General features: G+C 35.1%; 1 long non-coding RNA gene across 1 annotated transcript; it reads right to left on the bottom strand.

The window, feature by feature from the left end:
• Nucleotides 1-5,495: 5,495 nt before the first annotated feature.
• On the bottom strand, nucleotides 5,496-21,015 carry LOC127555229 (uncharacterized). The gene is made up of 3 exons (XR_007952189.1): nucleotides 17,775-21,015; nucleotides 14,703-14,748; nucleotides 5,496-5,553 (listed from the first exon to the last, which is right to left on the bottom strand). It is a non-coding gene; the product is annotated as an uncharacterized LOC127555229 (long non-coding RNA).
• Nucleotides 21,016-23,350: the final 2,335 nt, after the last annotated feature.

The raw sequence follows: 23,350 nt of genomic DNA, 5'->3' as shown, positions 1-23,350 counted from the left end.
CAATGATTCCTGAGGGTTTTGAAGTCCTACAACAATCTTATGATGTCTCAGAGAATCCAATGATTCCTAAGGTTTCTGAAGTCCTATAACAATCTTATGATGTCTCAGAGAATCCAATGATTCCTGAGGTTTTTGAAGTCCTACAACAATCTTATCATGTCTCAGAGAATCCAATGATTCCTGAGGTTTCTGAAGTCCTTCAACAATCTTATCATGTCTTAGAGAATCCAATGATTCCTGAGGGCTCTGAAGTCTAACAATTTTTTATGTCCATGAGTCAATCATCACACCTGCCAGGCTCTTTCAGTGGTGGGCACAGTCAGTGGACAAGGCAAATATGTTTCATTGGCACCTATCTGATTCCTTCTCCATCTGTGGAGATACAAGCAAACCCTCTCCCCCAAGCAGTTAGCCTATCTGGTCCCTTCCATTCACCACTTTCTGGGTCTCTCCACATCACCTGGTGATTATCTAAAGATTGTGGAGCTGCTCGCACTGGACACTGCCCTTCCAGTGGGTATAAAACCTGTTTGCCGGAGCCAGTGCATCTTTGTCAAAAATCAATAAATTAATAGTATAAAGAGCTAGATTTAGAAGTTCTCTAGGGTTACCTGTGGCTCCCCCTTTCTTTTCTTTTTGGAGGAGCATCTTAATGTCTCTGTTTCTCCTCTCTACTATTGCCTGTCCTTGAGGATTAAAAGGTATGCCAGTGGTGTGTAAAATCTTATACTGTGCACAAAAGTGTGCAAAATGTTTAGAAGTATATGCAAGTCTTCAACAGCAGCCCTGCCTAAAAAACCGAGGTACTCATTTTAAATCCTAATTGTTGCAAAATGTCTCTTCCCCACAGATCGATGGGGATTTTTCAACTATAAAGAGAGTAAAAACTCTTGTTTCATCTTCAAATATCCATCTCAAAGGGGTAGCACTAACTTCAGCTGCTATTGATCCTCCTATGCCAGACAGGTAGGTGTCTGCCAGTGACTGGTCAGTTGGCATCTCTAATGACTGCACGATCTGCACCTGTTTCTACTAATCCTTCCAATGGTAGGCCATTTATATAGATCGTGAGCATAAGTCAGTCAGCTGTTACAGCTGCTGTCCAGTATATTCCTGGATTTTGTGATCTGGAGTCAGAATCTGGGTGACTATCACCAGGTTGCTTATTAGGAGTCTGTATTAGTAAACCTGATGCTACTACTTCTCCTGGGTGATAAGTCACACATTGTCTGCCTGTATTAGTGACTGGGATATTAGCTACAGATTCCCCAGTTTCCCACATCAGTATATGGATGGACACTGTTTTGTACGTACAAAAAGGAGGTGAAATGGTCAAGTCTGCTCTGCCTGGAGGCAAGGGATCCATAGGCTGGAGAGGAACAGATTTCACTTCTCCAGGAGGTATCTCAGTTGTCCCAGCTGCATACAGCTCTATTCTCCCCAATTGTAATTCCTTTCTCCCATCAGGTTGCTTCCTGGCTGATTGATTGTGTAATCCCCTTCTCCCATCATATGGCTTTCTGGCTGATTGATCATGTCTGGATACTGGACTTCTAGGCACTCTCTGGGTGCACCATTGGCTGCCATCATGCCCCAAGTGTTTTTTGCCTTGGGCCCTGGGGCGGGGCCCCTCATCCCATTTCCCTGAATCTGTCTACATTCTGAGGCCCAGTGGAAGCCTCTGTTGCATTTTGGACATTGGGTTTTGGGTCTTGTTCTCCCACCCTGTTTTCCCATTCTGTTTCTACGCCAACATTGAGCTTTCAGATGCCCTACTTTTCTACAATGAAAGCATCTGTGAGTCTCTCTGGAAGTCCCTTGCCAGGAGGGACTCTGTCTCCCCATGTTTGGATTTTGGGAAGTCTGCATCATAGCCTGGCTATAAAAGGTATTTGTGCCCATTGTGGCATAGTGTCTTATGAGCTCCTCTAAAGGAGCATCCTTGTGCAGTCCTAGTATAATTCTTCTGCAAACCTCATTAGCATTTTCTTTAGCAAGTTGCCTTATCATAATGTTTTTTACTGCATTTTCACCATTAGTTTGTATGACCGCTGTCTGCAAACGTCCCACAAAATCAGCAAAGGGTTCATTTGGCCCTTGCATTATTTTTGTGAAGGCCTCACCCTTGTCATTTTTATTGGGAAGTAAAGTCCATGCTTTGATAGCATTAGCAGCAATTTGCCCATAAGCTGCAAAGGGTAATTAATCTGTACTGAAATTTCTGCATAACAACCTACACCTGTTAGTTGGTCATAGGTGATTGGGGGATTAACTCCACTATGACTATTTTGTTGGGCTTGTAACTTATAGAGTTCACTATATTCAGAAAGCCACAACCAGTTTTGTCCAGGTTCTAAGCATGTCCTTGCTATAGATTTCCAGTCCCTAGGGGTTAAGATTTCATAATTCTGTAATAACATCTTAACATAAGCTGATGTATCTCCATAAAGAGTGCAAGCCTTTTTCAGGTCTTTGAGGATTTCTATATCAAAAGGAGTGTATTTTCTACTTTCTTGACCTGAAGAGTCAAGCTCTTGAATTACTGGATACATTTCCATTTTCAAATCACTTAAATTCTGGTTTTCTTCCCTGGCTTTAACTACTGCCTTTTGCAATCTAGTCATAGGAGGGGGTGATTTTTGGGGGGAGGTGCTGGTGGTATCACTGCCCCTCCATTCCAGAAAGTGAAGTTGATGGGGGCGTGTCAAGAACCAGTTCTGGTTTAGGTGGGGTTGAAGCTGCTCTGTGAGAATGAGAATCACCATGTCCTTCATCTTCACTTACTGTATCTGTATTGTATCTCTGGTGATATGGCTGTTAATCCCTCCTTTGTCCTCCTCATTTTCCTCCCACTTCTGCATCTGGCCATTCTGAAAACTTCTTTTTTCTATAATTTGCAGAGTTTTTTAAGGCCAATTGTATTATGTTGTGTATATATATAGTGTTTCTTTGGTAAGTGACTCGGAACCATTGTCATTATAATAGTCACATGATGGATCTCCTACAAGTTTCCAATTACTTAGGCTTATCGCTTCTTCCTCAAAGAACCAAGGGGACGTATGTTCTAATGTATCCAGGAATCCATCAATCTGCTACCAAGTCCTAAATAAGCCCTGTCTCTTTATCAGTCTGAGTATGCTTCCTGCAGATCTCCTTTGGGATGGGATTGGGGTTGGGGCTGGGGATGGATTTTTTCCCAATATCTGCCCCATTTCAGCTAGAAAAGATTACTAGTTTAGCCCTTAACAAAGTTAAATTCCTTGTTTGTCTATTTAAATACTCACCCTATTTCCTGGTCACCAGAGACTTCTTCAGTGAAGTTAGGGTCCTCGGTTCCCATGCTTGGGCGCCAAATGTAATGACCGTGCTAGCACCCAGGACACTCCATAATCAGCCTGAGTTATTCTCGGTCCCCAGATGCAGGATCGAACAGGATGGAAGCAGATTCTCCCCGACCCCTTCTCCCTCGTCTATCCCCAAGAGTGAGCCCCTGGCTAGCTTTACTCCACCCCCTATTTCCTCCTACAATCCTCTATACACCAATCATTGAGTCAGTAGGGATAGTGGAAAGGACCATTTTCCAAGCATATGCCCATAGAGTGTTGTCCAATCAGTAGTTAGCCTTAAGCGCTCAGCAGTCCTGACCTCAATGCATTGATTCCATAGTTTCAGCTTTCTACAGGAAAGGATAAACCCAACTGAATGCATAATTTCAGAAAATGTCAAGGAGAAATAAGACACTTTTCTTAATGAAACAATAGAAAGAAATATGTTATGGGCCAGAACTCTGGATGCTTACTAGGTACTAACTTAGTAGAATTGATGAGACAATGGTTATCTGTCTTATCATGGGTCAGTATGATTGAGTTAATGTTACAACAAATAATGGTTTCCTAGTGATATAACGATTGGTTTATCCTCAGTATAGAGCATATAAACTGGGATCCTCAGCCAGGATTGAATTCAGAGAGATTCAGAGAAGACAGACAGAAGCTCAAGCTCTCGGGATCAAGGCTAGAGATAGGCCTTTAAGAAAACAACTGGTCCCCAGGAAAGGAGACAAGACTTTGAAAGAGATAATAAAGGATTTGGACTTTAACCCCTGGTTACTCATGTGGTGATTACTGAACTGAAACAAAGGCTGCTTCCAGAGACCCCCATGGAAACCAAACAAAAGAGCACATTACAGAAATAGAAGGAAACAATAGAATAGGAAAGAGAAGAGATCTCTTCAAGAAAATTACAGGTTATCAAGGAAATTGTTCAGGCAAAAATGGTCATGATTAAAGCCAAAAATAATAGAAATTTAACAGTTGTAAAAATGATTAAGGTGATGATGTAAATTGTATTCCCTTTAATTTTGGGAGGGGGGAGAAGGGTTGGAAAGGAATCTGTGGGGAAAGGATGATTTGGGGTCTCAAACCTTCCCATCCTCTAGGAGGGGTACCCTCCTGTCCATAAGGTCAACACTCAGATAAGTAATCTTATGCAATTGGAAATCTTGGCCTGAGGAATAGCCAAGGTCTCTGTTGAGCTGGAGATTAGGCTCTCATCCAAAAGCCAAAAGCAACCCCAATATATCTAGCACTGTATGCCCAGACATTTTTGCAGAAGTCCTAATAGGATTTTGCCCACTGATGAAGATATTTTATTCTCAGTGTAAACTCATCTTTGCAAAACTATCCTGCGAGGATTCTTTGCCCACTAAGAAAGCTGTCTTCTTAGTGTAAATAAATCCCCTTTTGCCACAAACTTTGGATTTATGAATTTGAAGCAGAGAGACACACACAGAATAAAGATAAAAGGCTGGAGCAGAATTTCTTATGCTTCAATTGAAGTATTAAAAAAAAATAAAACAGGGGTAGCAATCTTGATCTCAGATCAAGCAAAAGCAAAAGTAGATCTAATTAAAAGAGATAGGAGGGAAGCTATATCTTGCTAAAGGGTACCATAAATAATGAAGTAATAGCAATACTAAACACATAAGCATCAAATGATAGAGCATTCAAGTTCCGAGAGAAGAAGTTAAGTGTATTGTAAGAAGAAAAAGACAGCCAAACTCCACTAGTGAGGGATCGCAACCTCCCTCTATCAGAACTACATAAATAAAATCACAAAATAAACAAGAAAGAAGTGAAGAAGGTGAATAGAATTTTAGAAAAGTGAGGTATGCTAGAGCTTTAGAGAAATTTAAATGGGGATAGAAAGAAATATAACTTTTCCTCATTGGTAGATGGAACATACACAAAAATCGACCATATAATTAGGGTATAAAAACTTTATAATCAAATGCAGAAAGACAGAAATAGTAAATGCATTCTTTTCATAATCATGATGCAATAAAATTATATTTAATAAAGGGCCATGGAAAAATAGACCAAAAATTAATTTGAAACAAAATAATTTAATCCTAAAGAATGAGTGTGTTAAGCAACAAAACATAGGAAAAAAGTGATCATTTCATCTAAGAAAATGATAATAATGAGACTACATACCAAAACTTATGGGTTGCAGTCAAAGCAGTTCTTAATGAAAATTTTTTATCTCTAGGTGCTTACCTGAATGAAATAGAAAAAGAGAAAATCAATGAACTGGATATACAATTTTTTAAAAGCTAGAAAAAGAACAAATTAATTAAAAAATCTGAAAATCAAAGGAGAGATTAATAAAATTAAAAGTAAGAAAACTATTGAACTAATAAAAAACTAAGAGTTGGCTTTATGAGAAAACTTTGGTTTAATTTGATTAGAAAAAGGAAGAAAGAAAAACAAATATCAAAAATGAAAAGGATGAAATTACCACCAATGAAGAGGAAATTAAAGCAAAAATTAGGAGCTATTTTCCTTTATTATTTGCCAATAAATGTGATAGTTTAAGTGAAATGGATGAATACATACAAAAATATAGATTGCTCAGATAAACAGATGAGGAAATAAATTATTTAGATAGTTCAAATTTAGAAAAAAAAAACTGGACAAGTCTCTAAGACTTTACAAATTCTCTAAGAAAAAAATCTCCAGGGCCAGATGAATTCACAAGTGAATTCTATCAAACACTGAAATAACAGTTCATCCCAATACTATATAAATTATTTGAAGAATAGGGGAATAAGGAGTCCAACTAAATTTCTTTCATGACATGGATATAATGCTGATACATAAGCGAGGAAGGACTAAAAGAAATAATAAAGATAAATATAATTATAAACCAATTATAAAAGATAAAGATAATTATAAACCAATTTCCCTAATGAATATTGATGCAAAAATCTTATATAAAAATTAACAAAGAGATTACAGCAACTTATCACCAGGATAACATACTACAATCAAGTGAGATTTATACCAGGAATTCAAGACTTGTTCAATCTCAGGAAAACAATCAGCAGGATTAACTATATCAATAACCAAACTTAAAAAAAAAATCACATAATTATCTCAATAGATGGAGTAAATCAATTGACAAACTACAACACTCATTTCTATTAAAAACACTAGAGAACATAGAAATAGAATTTTCCTTAAAATGATAAGTAGTATCTATCTAAAACCATCAGCAAGCATTATATATAATGAAAAGCTAGAAGCCTTTCCCATAAGATCAGTGGTAAAACAAAGTTGCCCCATTATCACCATTATTATTCAATTTTATACTAGAAATGTTAGCTTTAGCAATGAGAAAAAGAAATTGAATTAATTAAAATAAGTAATGAGGAAACAAAGCTATCATTCTTTGCAGATGATATGATGGTATATTTAGAGAATCCTTAGAGAATCAACTAAAAAACTACTAGAAATAATTAACAATTTTTGCAAAGTGGCAGGATATAAAATAAACCCGCATAAATCATTGGCAGTTCTATATGTAACCAACAAAGCCCAGCATGAAGAGATAGAAAAAGAAATCCCATTTAAAATAACTGTAGAGAATATAAATTATCTGGGAGTCTACCTGCCAAAACAAAGTCAGGAACTACATGAAAGCAATTTCAAAATGCTTTTCACACAAATAACGTTTGATCTAAACAATTGGAAAATTATCAAGTGCTTATGGGTAAAAATGATAATTCTACCTAAATTAATCTACTTATTCAGTGCCATACCAATAAAACTGCCAAGAAATTACTTTATAGACTTAGGAAAAAATAAAATTCATCTGCAAAAACAAAAGGTCAAGAATTTCAAGGGAATTAGTGAAAAAAATGCAAAAAACAAGGTGGTCTATTTGTACCTGACCTAAAACTATATTATAAAACAGCAGTCATCAAAACCATTTGGTATTTGCTAAGAAATAAGAGTAGTGGATCAGTGGAATAAGTTAGGTTCGCTAGACATAATAATTAATGACTATAATTATCTAATGTTTGAGAAACTCAAAAGACTCCAGTTTCTGGGAGAAGAACTTATAATTTGACAAAAATTGCTGGGAAAACTAGAAAATAATATGGCAGAAACCAGGCATTAATCGATATCTAAGATCTTATACCAAGCTAAGGTCAAAATGGGTTCAAGACTTATAAAGGGTGATATGATAAGCAAATTAGGAGAACAAGGGATAATCTACTTCTCAGATACATGGGGAAGGGAGAAATTTATGACCAAAGAAGAATTAGAGAACATTGTGAAATGCAAAATAGGAATTTTTTATTAAATTAAATGAAAGTTTTTGCACAAACAAAATTAACACAGTCAAAATTAGAAGGGTAACAGAAAGTTGGCAAAATAATTTTTACAGGCATTGTTTCTGTTAAAAGTTCTTATTTTAAAAATATATAGAGAAGTGACTCAAATCTATATGAATATAGGCCATTCTCCATTTGAGAAATGGTCAAAGGATATAAACAGACAACTTTCAGATGAAGAAATTAAAGCCAATTTTATTCATATGAAAAAATGCTTTAAATCACTATAAATTAGAAAAATGAAATTTAAGATAATCTGAGGTACCACTTCATATTTCGGCATATTACTATTCTCTAAGAAATGATCAGCAGGCTAATATCAGAAAGGCCTGGAGAGACTTATGTGAACTGATACTGAGTGAAGTGAGTAGAACCAAGAGAAAACTGTACATAGTAACAAGATTATGTGAGGATCAACTGTGAAGAGCTTGGCTCTTTTCAACAAGGAGATGATTCAAAGCAATTCCAATTGATTTGTGATGGAACTCTACAGAGAGAGAACTATGGAGACTACATGTGGATCAAAGAATAATATTTTCACTTTTTTTGTTGTGTTTATTTGCTTGTTTTTTTCCCTTTCTTGTGTTTTATTTTTTTCTTTTGATCTGATTTTTTGTGTGTGTGCAGCATGATGGATATGGCAATATGTTTAGAAGAAGTGCCTATATTTAACCTATATCAGATTACTTGCTCTCTTGGGGAATGGGAAGGGAGAAGGAGAAAAAATCTTTGAACACAAGGTTTTGCAAAGATTAATGCTGAAAATTACCTCTGCATGCATTTGGAAAAATAAAATTCTACTTTAAAAAATTCTGAATGATGATGCTGTTAAATTGTTACTTTTCTTATGTCAGCGAATTTGGAAAAGTCAAAAGTGGCCAGTGAATTGAAAAAGAGCAGTTTAGATCCCAGTCTTAAAGATGGGCAATGCCAAAGATTATTCAAATCACTCTTACCCACCAGCAAGATTGTGCATGAGATTTTTGCAAGCTAGGCAAGCAAACTGATTTTCAAAGAGAAAAAGGAGTTCTAGACCGAATTACCAACATTTGCTGGATTATAGAGAAAGCAAAGGAGTTCCAGAAAAACATTCCTTCTATTTCACTAAAGTATTTGAATGGATCACAGCAAAATATGCCAAGTCCTCAAAGAGATGGGAATACCAGATTGTCTTGTCTCCTGAGGGATTTGTATGTGGTCCAAGAAGCAACAGTTAGGAACAAACATGAAACAACTGATTAATTTATGATTGGAAAAGGCATTTGCAAGTCACTTTATGTATTTAATCTATATACAGAATTCATCAGATAAAAAGCCAGGCTGTAAGAATCAAAAGCCAGAATTCAGATTGCTGGGAGAAATACCAACAGTTTCCAGAGATGATTCTTTCATGAGACTTGCTACCATGAACTAAAATTCTTTTTTCCAATGATTTCTGCTGTGTAGAGCATAAATTCTGCTTTCATTATTCTCATTTTCCTCTTGAATCATTCAGGAACATCTTGCTATATTTTCATGCTCTCTTGGGAATACATAGGCACCTCTATCTCATGATGTATTGATTCATTTTACTTCATCTTATTACATTTATTCAAAGAGGTTTGGACTTATTTAGATGTCTTGGAGGTTATGTTGCCTCCTGTTAATAATATCTTCTTTGTTATTTTTCTGTTTGGTGCTTACAGTTTTTGGCTGAATTTTCTTCCTCCTGAGATATTTAATTTGAAACAATGTGTTTTTCCTTATTCCCCCCATTACTTTTCTGAGTCTTTTCCTTTTAATGCCATATCCCTTGAGGGTTGGATTTCAATGCTTTTTTAACCATTTCCCACACTGGGGAATTAGTTTACTTTTCACTGACTTAAGTCTATCAAAATGACTGGGGGGGGGGGGGGGGAGGAGGGGGAGGGAGGGAAGGGAACAAAACTGAACTCAGCTGGATATAGATCCTCTTTCTTTCAGGCCTGGTGGAGGCCCACTCACATGCTGATCTCCTCCCTTAATTATTCCTGCTCCTAAATTCTCTGGCTGAATACTACTGTGGTGCAGTAGTGGACCAGGCACAACAACCATGTTTTTTCTAATCTTCTACCTCTTCCTTACAGGATGGGGTGGGGATCAGATTTGAGTTATCTTGCTTATTTCCAGAGACTAGTGGGTGAGCATAGGGGCAGAAGAAAGGGTACACGCAGGCAGAAACTGCAGCAGCAGTAAGGAAATTGCTGAGGATCTCAGAACACAAACTCTTATGTCCCCTTGTATAATCCTGATAGAATCTATGGGCAGTTGGAGGAGGGTGTCCTAAGTGAAGTTGTTAAGGATTAGATTAGCTTTCTAAAATGTTAATTCATCAGGTTTTTTTTTTCCTTCTGTTTCTGGGTACCTTAGCCTGAGAAGATAGCTATAATTAGTTTACCTCTTGCACATCATTCTTATTTAGGAAAGGTTGTAAGAATCAGGGGAAATATCTAGTCTTCCATCTTGTTATATAACCTAAAAAAAACTTCTCTTTTTAAATCTTTATTACAATAAGAAGCTTGCTAGGTAGACAAGGTAGAGAGAATATATTCAGAAATCAGATGTTATCCATAAAGTAAGATTAAGAAATGAAAGAATACATTGTCAAATACTCAATAGAAAATTATCAGTTATCATTAATGCTAAAGAATAAAGAGAGTATACAGAAATGAAATCCACAGATGATTAAGAATTTTCATTTGAACCAATAGGTTCAATATCCTTCCTTGGAGCTCTTAACATGTAGCAAAACTGACAGTGAATCAATAGGGATTTACTGTGTACTTACCTACTAAATGGCTAAATGTGTACTGGGTTAAGTAGAAAATTTTCATTCCACTGAACCTTTTATTAGTTCCAGAAGTCTTCCAGTAAATCTCTGTACTATGTGGGTATTCAAGATTTTAGCAGCAAGGTTGTGTTGGTAAAGGTTTAACAACTGACTCTCCAAAAAAAGTTCAGTTGTTTCAATAAAATATGACTCTTCATGACTCCATTTAGAGTTTTCTTGGCAAAGATACTGGAGTGGTTTGCCATTACTTTCTCCAGTTCATTTTACAGATAAGAAAACTGAAGCAAACAGAATTAAGTGATTTAACCAGAATGATACAATAAAGTATCTGAGATCAGATTTGAACTCAGGAAGAGGAGTCTTCCAGTGAAACCTAGCATTCTATCCATTGAACCATTTAACTGTATGTATGCATGGCCCATTTTAAAGTTTTATTTGCAGTTCTCCATCACTTTTTAAAGTTTAGACAATTATCAAAATGATAAATCTAGCCCTCATTTAAACAATTTGCCAGTTTTTGGAATGAAAATAGTCACACTGAAACTTTAACTAGTTCTTTTAAACCAGTTTAAGTGGACTTCAGCACACAGCTGTATACCTTCTCAGAAGTTTATAGTGTAGCAGGAAGTACTAAACTAACAAATATGAAATAAGTAGAAAACAAACACCAAATTATGTGATAATGACTGTAAATCTGCAAGCATGAAATTGGGCTTGTCAGTTGACCTAAAAACGGAATTTTTTCCCTTACTCTATTTGGATAGCCAGAGAGAAAGGTAGAATAGCTTAAAAAGTAATTTTGGGATCCAAGATATGTAGAAAATGTGGAAAAGAAGGAAAACATGAACAGGAGTGATAGAAGAGTTCATGTAAAAATTGAGATAGAAAGGTAATCCAATGAAGGAGGAATAGGTTTTAGGTAAATGAAAAGTAGCCATGTTTGAGATGGGTAGGGAAACAGAAAGAAAAATTTTGAAAAAGAGAATGATTATGATCTTTGTTGCAGGAAACAAAGAAATCACCTGATCTTGTTCATAGAAAAATGGAAAATAAAGTTGGACAAATAAAGAAAGGTGAAATTATGGAGGTTCTTGAAAATAAGCCCAACAAGTTTGCACTTGTTGACAATATGATAATGTAAGTGCCTGGAAAAAGGATGACATGATGCAAGTAAGTTTTTAGAAGGAAAAACAGAAAACAGTTAGACAACTAGTACAATTCATTCAAAGAGAAGAAAATTTCATTTTTAGACAAAGCCTTTGTTATCCTATGCAAAACAATTTTTAAATTAAATCATTTGGAATGGAGACATTAGGTGGATTGTGCCAGATATTGTGCTGAGCACTTTGCAAATGCTGCCTTATGTGATTTTCACAATAACCATGGGAGATGAGTGCTATTCTTATTATCCTCATTTAATAATTGAGGAAATTGAGGTAAATAGAGGGTAAGTAATTTGTCCAGGATCACACGGGTAACACATGTCTGAGATTGGATTTGATAAAAAGCTCTGAAAAGCTCTTGACAAGCTAAGATAGAACACTAAAGAATAAAGGGACCAAAACAGGATACCAAAACAGGACACTATGTATATGAGTGGATAGGGATACATAAGCACTCCTCTAAGCCTGCAAAAAAAAGAGCACAGGCTCCAGAAGGACCTCCTAAAAGTCAACTGAGGCAAAGAGTTAGTTTAGTGAACCCTGATCTGCCCAGGTAGGGAGGAGGCTGAGATGCTTTAAGATCTAGCCCTTGTGGAAACAGCATCCATGGAGACAAAGTCAGAAAGTGAAAAGGGGTCAGGAATCAGGAAGAAAAAAAAAAAAAAACCCTGATATCATCAAAGATCTCAGCAAGAAAACCCAAAGATTTTAAACATAAGCAGGTCGATTAAGAAGAAAAACAGTAGCAACAGAAGGAAATATATCTCCAGATCCAGTGAATCAATTCAAACATTTTTGAATAAAGAAAATGATCCAACAATTGATAAGGCATAGGATCCTTTGAAGTGTGAGGAGAACATGGTGTCACAACACATTGTTCCTAAGTGGTTCAAAAGAGAAATGAGAATTATGAGAGCAGAATTTATGGCATGCGGAGAAAAAAAGTCAGTATAGAAAAACTGGGATCAGCAGATTCATGTCTTATCAAGGAAGCAAAAGAGAGAACTATAGAACGAGAACACAAATATACGGAATAAGGAGAACCTAGAAGAGAAGAAAAAATTAATAACATTAAAAGAAAATTGTTCACTATCCAAGCAAAACATACTGATCTCAAAGACAAGATGTAAAGAAACAACCTAAGGATTTTAAGTCTTTCAGAAGAAGATGACAGGACAAAAAAGAAAACAAAAACAAACAAACAAACAAACAAACAAAACCTTTAGCACCATAATGCAGGAAATAATTGAAGAAAATTGTCCAGGACTTCTGACTATAGAAAAGGAAATATCAATGTAAAGAATTCACAGATCATCTCTAAGGATAAAACCAAAAATAAAACAAAGCTGTGAACTCCAAGACAGCCAGGACATTTAACAATTCAATTCAAAAACAAATTCCACAAGCAATGAAGAGTAAGACCTTCAAATACAAAGAAAGGAAATTCAAATAATGCAAGACTATTCTGAACATTGTAGTTTAGGATATAGTCTAGGCATGGTTAATAACAAATAAGCGTTTGAAACATTTTTTAAGGAGAGAGAACTAAACCTGATACGATTATTTGCTTCTCAAACACCCTCAAACAATAGAAATGCGAATTGAATAAATACTTCAGTTTCAGCCAGAAAAGTAACAGCAGAGAAAGCAGTTCTTTTTAAATGTTCTATAAGAGACCAGTGTGAAGATAGCAATCTGGTGGAGATAACAATAAAGAGGCAGGCTTGTGGACAGATCTGCTGATGCAATGTCTACAGATGAATCAATGGTGTTTTGCTTTGTTTTTTTCAATTTCTTTGTAGAAGTAATTACAATATGGGAGAGTATATGAAAAGGAGAGAATAAATCAGGGTGATAAAGACAAAAGTATGATGTGTCTAGATCAGACTAAGGGCTAGCAACAAGGGGGAAGTAATACCTGTGGTCTGAGAAAGAGAAAAGTTTAAATGAGAGTATATGAGGATTAAGGGAAAGGGAACAAAAAAGAAAAGAAAAGAAGAAAATCTTGCTTGCTTTTTTCCTTCCATTCTTCAGTGCTTTTATGGGTGAAAAAAAGATAGTAACTTTATATTGGATGTAGGTTGGTAAATTGGTGCTTGCAAATTCTACTCATCTTATCTTGGAAAGAGGGACATTGGAACTCCCAGGAACAAATAGTACCTAAGAAATGAGAATATGAACCTAGGTAGGAGTTTTGAGATAAATGGGGGAAAAGATGTAACCCGGGACCAGGGAATCATATAGTTCAGTGATGAAAGGATATGGTAGGGGAGAGGAAGAGACAGAGAGAGACAGAGAGACAGAGAGATAGAGACAGAGAGAGGGACAAGAGATAGAGATAATTCTAATACCTAAGGCAGGAAATGATAAAACAGATACACAGAAAGTCTTTGACAATATACAACACTTTAATGCCAAATAACCTACAAAGTTTAGGCACAGAGGGATCTTATTAAAATATTATAAAAACTATTTAAAACCAAAAGCAAGCATCATAAGCAATGAGATAGAATCTTTTTCAAATAAAAACTGAAGTAAAGCAAGTATTGCTTCTTTGATTATTTGACAGGGCTCTGGAAATAACAACAAAGAAAGAAATTAAATATACTTTAATTAAGATAGGCAAAAAGAAGATAAAACTATTTTGTATACTTATGATATTTTGGTTTACCTAAAAAATTCTAAGGAATTCATAAAGATATTAATTGAAATAATTGAGACAATGAGACAAGTTGCAGACTACAAAATAAATCTTCAAAAATCAATAACATTTCTATAAAATAATAAAACAAAAGAAGCAATAATAGGAAAATCCCATCCCAATAACTATAAAATGCATAACAATATCTGGGGATTGATCCACCAAACACCAAACTTGTATTGATTCAGTTGCAAAATGTCCCTTAAAGAAATAAAGAAAATAAAAGCAATCTAAATGGCGGTCAGTGCTCACAGCTAGGCTATACCAATTTAATAAAAATGACAATATTGCCAAAATTAATTTACACTTTTAATAATATATCAATCAAATTGCCAAGGGGATACTTACACAACTTGATGAAGTAATAACAAAATTCATGTGGAAAAGAAAAGATCTGGAATATCAAGGAAAATGATGAAAAAAAGTAAGACAAAAGTGGGGAATAACACTTCCAGACCTTAAACTATATTATAAAGTAGCAATAATCAAAACTATTTGGTTTTTTTTAAAAAATAGAGAATTAGATCAATGGAACAAGGAAAAAATCAGAAACAATAGAATTTAATAACTGAGCAGTGGATAAAGTAGAAAGCAAACTTCTGAGGAAAAAAATCCATATGTGATAAAAACAACTAGGAAAACTATAAAGCAGTTTGGTAGAAATTAGAATTAGACAAATACCATAAATCACATTTTATAAAACATTTTAAATGTATATATTACCTTCATATTAAAAGTTATACTATTTAAAAATTAGAAGAGAAATCATAAATCTCTCATAGCTATGGTAGATATATTCTTTATGAAACAAGAGGCAAAGTCAATTACAAAAGATAAAATAGATATCCTTGATTATTTTATGTCCTTTGTTACTTGATTAATGAAACTGAAAGATTTCTTCACAGACAAAATTAATATTCTTAGGATAAGAAGGGAAGTAGTCAAATGAGAAAAAATATTTCGTATCAGATTTCTCTGAAAAGGGTATGATATCAAAGATATATCAATATATATGCTATTATACATGTATATTATGGCTAATAACCATTCCCTAGTGGATAAGTAATCATAGGAACAATTAGTTCTCAAAAGAAGAATTACAAAATATTCATAACCATATTAAAGACTGCTTCTCATTTTGTAATTTGACAAAAATTACCAAAAAAAGTAACAATAATTAACCTTGGAGGGGGTTATAGAATGATAACTATACTATGACATTGTTAATAGTGATGTGAAATGATTTAAGTATTTTGAAAAGCAATGAAACACCCATAACTTTAAGCCAGAAATTCCATTATTGAGCTTAAACCCCAAGAAGTCATTCATAAAAATATTCTAAAATATTTATAGCAGCATTTTATGTGTTAGGAATCTGGAAACAAAGTAGATTCCTCCATCAATGGGAAATGGTTAAACAAAATGAATGGAATGTAATACTGCTATGCTATAAGAAATGATGCATGTGATGAATACAGAGAAGCATGGAAGAATCATACGAATTAATGCAGAGTGAAGTAAGCCCAATCAAGAAAACAATATGCACAATAACTATAACAATGTAATAACAATGGAAAGAATATTTATCAAGAAATAAAAAATAAATATAACAAAATCATAAAGATCAAGCAGGATTTGAATGAAGAAACATGAGAGCACTTTTCTAACCCCATCACTTTGTGGAGATGAGAGTCCAAAGGTGTTATATATTGTGCATACTTTTGGAGGTTTTCTATGTATTGATGAGTTGTGCTGATTGTTTTATCCTCTAAAAATACTATTTTATATATGGAATAGCTTTCTTGAAGGGGAAGGAAGAGGGATTCTTGGATAATTATTGTGATGTTAGAAATAGAAAATAGCAATAAAAATTTATTTAAAAGGAACAAAAAGAGAAAAAGAAAATTAATGAGTCCAGTGATAGTATGCCTTGTTCAAGAAACAGCCAGAGGGCCAGTGTCATTAGATCATGGAGAACACAGAGGGGAATAATGTGTAAGAAGACTAGAAAGGTAAGTAAAGATTTTAAACATAATATTAAAACTAATAGGGAACTATTGAAGTTGATTGAGTTTGGGGATAAAATGGTAAGATCTGTACTTTAGGAAGATGAGTGGAGGATAGATGGGAGTTAGAAAAAGATTTAAGACAAGATCAACTAGCAAGATCAACTTCAAAAATGGCAAAGGCATCACATGGATAAGTGCTTATAGTGGAGTAGTGACAATGTTAGTGGAGAGAAGGGGGTATATACGAAAGGTATTGGGATTTACCAACAGATCATACAGGGAAGTGAGAATGAGTGAGGAATTGAGGATGACTTCTAGGTTGTGGATCTGAGTGATGGTAGGGATGCTTGTGTCTTCACAAAAGTAATAAGAATAAAATTAGGAAGAGGGGAGAGTTGGAAGGAGTTTAAGATGTGTGTGTTATTGCCACTTTGAGAGGTCCAATAGGCAATTGGAGACACAAGAGTAGAGCTTGTGAGAGAGGTTGGGGCCAGATAGGTAGATCTAGGAGATCATAATCAAAAAGATGATAACTGCATCTATGGAAGTTGATGAGATCATCAAGTAAATAGTATAGAAGGAAAAGATAAGAGGGTCCAGGAGAGACTTCCCTGGGGGATACATGGTCAGTAGGAAGAAACTTTATGAGGATCCTGCAAAGAAGGTTGAGGAAGGGTTAAAGTAACAAGAAAAGGGGAGAGAATTTTCATGAAAACTAGAGAGAAGAAAGCTTCAAGAAGAAGAGGGTGATCTCGATATCAAGAACTTTAGAAAAGTGAAAAAAGATGAGCATTAAGAAATGACTTGAATCTGGCAAGTGAATGATCAGTGGCAACTTTGGAGAGATCTGCTTCAATTGAACCAGGCTGTAGAAAATTAAGAGAGTGAGAAAATAAGAATTAGAACCACAAATTGTAAGTGGGTCTTCTCAAGGAATTTAGTCTCCAAAGGGAGGAGAGATATGAGACAATAGCTACTGGAGATGGATGAATGGATGGATGAAGTAATTCTTGAGAGAGGAGAAAAGATGGGTATGTTTATAAGCAGAGGGGGAAGCAGCCAATAGACAAGGAAGGATTGAAGATTAGTGAGAGAGTAGGGAAGATAGAGGGAGCAATCTGGTGGAGAAAATGAAGCAGAATGTGAATGATATATATATATATATATATGTATATGTATATTAGAAGATTTCTGAGTGATATGAATGAAGGCATGGGAAGTTTTTAAGGACTAAGCTCAATCTTTTCAGTGAAACAACAAGCAATGTTCTCACCTGAAAGAATAAGATGATGATGAGACTCCTAAGACTTGCAGAGGAGTGAAAAGATTTGGAAAAGCCACTATGGTGAGTGGGATAGCTCTGGGCTTCAAAATAGCTTTGCATAGACTTGGAGGTTGTGAAAAAGATTACCTCGATGTGCTGAGGACCCAGTTCAGATTATGAACACCAATTTTAGATGACTCAGTCAGCAAGGCTCGGTGATTTTCTCCAGGTTCCTTCTGCAGTGTGTGAATAGGAACAAATGCAGCGCGTGGTAAAAGGCATCCAAAGCCTGGGGATTGGCAGGGCAAGAGTAGAACACAAGGATCCAATTTGACTGAGACTGACAACTTCAGACAGCTATTAAATGCCACTGAGCAGCAGTCTCTACAGCAAAGGTGGGAAATGGATCCGAAGCTCTGGGATGGAGAGAATGTTAAAGATGGGGGTATGCTAAAAATGGAGGAAGGACTTCAGGTAGGTTATCGGCACTCCCAGAGAGAAATTTAGGCAGCCACGTGGAATGGGACAGACATTGGAATTAGATTTTTTTTTAAAGGGTAAATTTAGACAGATTATCATACTATTCACTTTTCCTCTAAACTTATTTTTTCACAGTCTGAGAGGTATTGCAGTGAAATTCAAATCCAGCCTCAGGCACTTGCTAGTTATGTGACACTAAGTAAGTCACTTAACTTTTGCTTCAGTTTTCTCTTCTCTAAAATGAGAATAATAATAACATCTATGTCTTATGGCTGGTATAAGAATGAAATAAGATATTGATTGCAAAGCAGTTAACAATTTCTGGCACTTTTTTTTTCTTGCTTGTTTTTCCTTTCTCCTTTCCTCTCTCCTTCCTTCCCTCCCTCTCTTCTTCCTTCTCTCTCTTTTCCTTAATTCTTCCCTCCCTCCCTCCCTTTCCTTCTTTCCTTCCTTTTCTTTCTTTCTTTCTTTCTTTCTTTCTTTCTTTCTTTCTTTCTTTCTTTCTTTCTTTCTTTCTTTCTTTCTTTCTTTCTTTCCTTTCTTTGTTTCTTTCTTTGCTTCTTCCTTCCTTTGTAATGCTGGAGAAACTGAGCAAGATAGAGATTAGAGAGTATTTAATACTTTATTAAATGGAGAGATTTACTGGGATCAAATGGATCCATGGTTTGGTCCGGGCTGACTATAGTCTCCAAGAATCCAGCAAACAATCAGAATTCTCAATGACATATATACACATGGTTCAGACTCTGGGGGTAGACTGAGGCAGGGGTGGAGTCAGGGTACTGAGAGCTAGAACAGGATTCTGACAGGGTGGGGTGAGCCTCGGGAGAGGGGGCTGACATAATCAGGGGACATGGGGAGAGGCATCTTGATAAGACAGTATCTAATATCCTAATAGCTTGGGATGGGGAGAGGCATTCTGATATTCTAAAATATAAGATCTTTTATCCTTATCAAGTATTCTGATAAAGAGGGAGGGGAGGTTTTGCAGAGCTGAGAAGCAGGGAAACAGGCAGGACTGAGTCAGGATAATTAGGGAAACTGAGTCAGGACAATAAAAGAGAACTATGGCATAACACCTTCCTTTCTTCCTTCCTTCCTTCCTTTCTTTTTTTGTTTGGCAAGGAAATAATGAAATCCTGCAAGGTTAAAGAAGCAATTTGAAGTCCAAGCTACCAAACAGAAGATACCATGGAGCAAAAGGTTAAATTTCCCCTCCAGTCATTTATATAAGAAATTGGAATGGACAGTAGGAGGCCAATGCTTTCTCTCAGATAAGATAGAGTTATTTAAGAGATTTTGACAATGCCTGAAGCTTTACAAGGCCCCCAAGCAGGTGCAACTGACTAATCAAAGCATCAGAGTGGGTCTGCAAAAGTGGAAAGATTTGATGTGAAGCCAAGATATTTTGAAGCCCAGGGCAGTGATAGCAGTGCATTTACCCTGGAAGCCTTCTGATGAAATTTATATGAAAAATTTAGGAGAGTAAAAATTTTCTACTTTACCCTGTTAGAGAAAGTGATTAATAGTTGAAATATGGTCAAAGAAGTACCAGTCTGTACATAGCTATTTGTAGCTTTAAAATGTTCTATAATTTTATCTTTCAAAAAATTATACAATGTGAAATTCTGTTAATGATTTATGTTCTTATTTTGTTCTATTTTATTTTCAAAGTATAAATGAAGTGAAAGCCTGTTTTGATCTTATCTCGCTCCTAAATTAATATATTTAAAATGAAAATATCCTTTGCTCCTATGCCCCCATCCCTTAAAATGCCTCAAACTAATTTAATATTTTAGTTTCTAGGTTTGTAGATATAGTGCTCAGATAGTTTGAGGCTTTTTAAAGCATGTTATTGCTTTTTAAAATTATTATATAATGGAAACCATTACAAAGAGGTAATATGTAAAACTCCTATTATTTTAGTAAAATTAATTGATAAAGTTGATTTTAATTACTAAGCAGGGATTTGCAGAAATGAAACACATAAGAAATCATGCTTTACTAAGGAGACTTGGGGGAAGGAAGGGCCAAATGAAATATAGAGTTAGGAATCACTGGACAGCTAAGGGATAACCGTTGAGTGCTAGATTCTTGAACTGTAGGCTGTCAAAGAGAATGTTGAATGAAGCTAAAGGAAATAGCAAGAAAAGGTATAGAGTTGAAGACAAAAATTACAATTTGGCCTGATTTGATTTATACCTACATAGATGAACAACATCATAATCTATTTTAAATCTATAACTTAACTATAGCTTATTGTGACCTTTTATAAGTTTCAATGACTTGATAAGAATAAATATTATTAAAGGGTATTTATGTAGAGAGAATGCATGACATAGTGGGCAATGAGTTGACCTACATAGGAGTCAGGAAGACTTCACTTCAGACCTCTGACACATATTGGTGATGTTACTATGAGCTCATCACTTAGCCACTGAGTGCTTCAGTCAATTATCTCTAAAACTGTAAGTTGCAAAAAACCAGTTACCTATTTGCACTGATAGAGAACATTTCTTCCTTAAGAGTTCTCTTTGCCAGGGAATTCAAAAGTGTGGACAAAATAAATTTCATGATTCACTATGCTGAAAAAATGGAATATCATTAAATATGTTTTTCCCGATATTTTCATTTCCTGTTCCTCCTAATAGAAAAAAATCTAATTACTGAATCATTAATATTATTGCCTGTAAGGGGGACATAGTAACTCAATTAATATTCTTATAGGTACTTATTTTAAATTACCTCTTAACCTTTTGGAAGGATATAGTAATTTCAACAATTAATTGCTTTTTGCCTTCTAATTTTAGGGAAATTGCCCACTAAATTGACAGATATTTCTTTGGATATATTCACTTATATACAGAATCTTTTAAAATAAATTAGGCATATGATACTTTCACATTTTATTTGCTTTTTAAAAGATAAGTAAAGTACTGGCATCTGCACAGAGTTCATAAATAAATTTTATATACTGCAAAAGGTAGATGTTTGTATTATACATTAAATGAGATACATTAATTCAAATACTTTGAAAAATCTATCTCTAAATTATAATTCATTGTCTCAGATTTTTGCCTGTCCTGGTGCCATGCTAGATACTCATACATGGGTTTTAATATTAACAATAATTCCTATCAGAGGTCTATGTTTTCTGGAATTCTTATTACTAATAGGTCTATCTGATTTTTTGCTGACCTAGTGATTATTTGAAACAGAAAAGTCACTGTGGAATTATTATTACAGGAAAGGGAAAATTTCTCCTCAAAGATAGGCACTCAGGTTTTTTCCTGGGTCAGAGAGCCTTAGAAAAAAAAGGCCTTTAGAAAGGTACGTGGTGAGCAGTGCAATTAATTATTCTTATGGTCCTGGTGTCCTATGTTTAGGCTGTCATTTCCTATGCCATTTTGTTGATGTTGAAGAGCTATAGCTTCTCTGTCTCTTTCTCTTTGTGTTTCTGTCTCTCTGCGTCTCTATGTGTGTGTGTCTCTTTCTGATTCCCTGTCTCTCTGTTTATGTTTTTTCATAGGGCCTATCAGAATACTTTGAAAAGAGGATTTTAATAAGTACACAATATAGCTCCAATATACTTATTTAGTTTCTTCTCATACTTCCCCTCCCAATCAAATTGTATTATTGTCCATGCCCTAATCTCATTCTTTTCCATCTTCATGTATTTTTTCCTCCCCATTCTAGCACCTAGCAGTGTCTAGCACATAAGAGGGGCTTAATAAATGGTTGCTAATTGACTGACTCTAGCTGTTGTATCCAAAAGAATTTCCCTCCACCCTTCAATACTCTCCCTTTGTTTAAGATCCAAACTAGAGTTCAGCAGCAGAAATAAAAATAAATAAAGTCCCAGGAAATTTCCTTTGATCTCCTACTCAAAAGCAAGCTCTTCCTCCTTAAATATATCTTAGCTCTTTATCCAGATCTCTAATTTTCACTTATCTGATTCTTCTTTGAAGCATAATTATTTATTAACTTGTTCTTCCTTTTTGTAGATGACAACTTGAGAGCAGGGAATTTATCTTACCCACTTTTGTATCCTCACTATCTTGAAGAGTGCTGTCCTTTTGATAGTTGCATAATTTACATTATTTGAAATGAAAATAATGCTTTATTAGATTTTTGTCCTCCTTGTCCTCTACTTGGGGTTCCATGAGACACAATCTATTAAATGGTCCCTCTGTTATTGTTCATCATTCTTATGTGGCCTTCTCAGGGTCTCTGTGCAGAATATGCTGCCTCCAATCAGAAATATAACTAGCAAAATTTGCATCTAGGGAAACATAAACTACACATAGGACAAGTATCACAAAACATGACCTTAAATTAGCTTTTCTGGGGGGAAGCAGTATGGTACTTACAGTACTTTCCCAGGAACCTGCTGTTATAAATAAACATTTTTTTACTGTTTATACCAGTACTGTTTATACCATTGTCATGTTGCACAAGAAAAAACAGACCAAAAGGGAAAAAAAACACAAGAAAAAAAAAAGATAAAAATAGTATATGTTGATCTATATCCTGTCTCCATAGCTCTCTAGATAAGTATAATTTATCTAAGTATAAAGTATAAGTAGAATTTAGAAGTTATATGTGTTTATCTTCATCTCAACCAATATTCTGTGAATATGGCTGAAACTAAGTCAGACAGTCTTTTTATATTTTAGTCCATTCTCTGCTCATGCTTTTATCTTGCTGGAATGGATGAAAAGGATTCACTATATTTTTTTGTTTTCAAATTATCTAAGTGAAGTGTGAAGTACATTGTATCTAGTGGACAATTTTCATATTGCATATTTTATCTAGGTAAAAATCTAGTTACATTCCTTATGCAACTTTTTGTGCATCAATAGGACAAAAACTCCAAAGTATCACAGACTTGAAGGAAGCTAAGTTGAATTAGGAGGTTGAGAAGAATTAGCGAATATCAGACATGAGGGACAGAATGCAAAAATGCTCCATCAGTGGGAAATGGAGAGTCATTGTAAGAAATGAAGTGAAATGTAACAGGAATAGCCAGAATGCCAGTGATACTAGATAGTCAAGTCCACAGAAGGGAGTAAGCTATAAGAAGAATGAAATGGTAGGAATGGGCTAGATTATAAAGGGTTTAAAAGCCATACAGAAGAATTTATATTTTATCCTGGTAGTGATAGGGAGCCATTCTAATTTACTGAAAGTCATAGGTATTACTATATAATCAGAAATGATGACCATAAGGAATTTAGAGAAAC

The sequence above is a fragment of the Antechinus flavipes genome, chromosome 3, assembly GCF_016432865.1.
Source record: "Antechinus flavipes isolate AdamAnt ecotype Samford, QLD, Australia chromosome 3, AdamAnt_v2, whole genome shotgun sequence".
Classification (NCBI taxonomy): Eukaryota; Metazoa; Chordata; class Mammalia; order Dasyuromorphia; family Dasyuridae; genus Antechinus; species Antechinus flavipes.
This window is presented reverse-complemented; position numbering and strand designations above follow the sequence as displayed.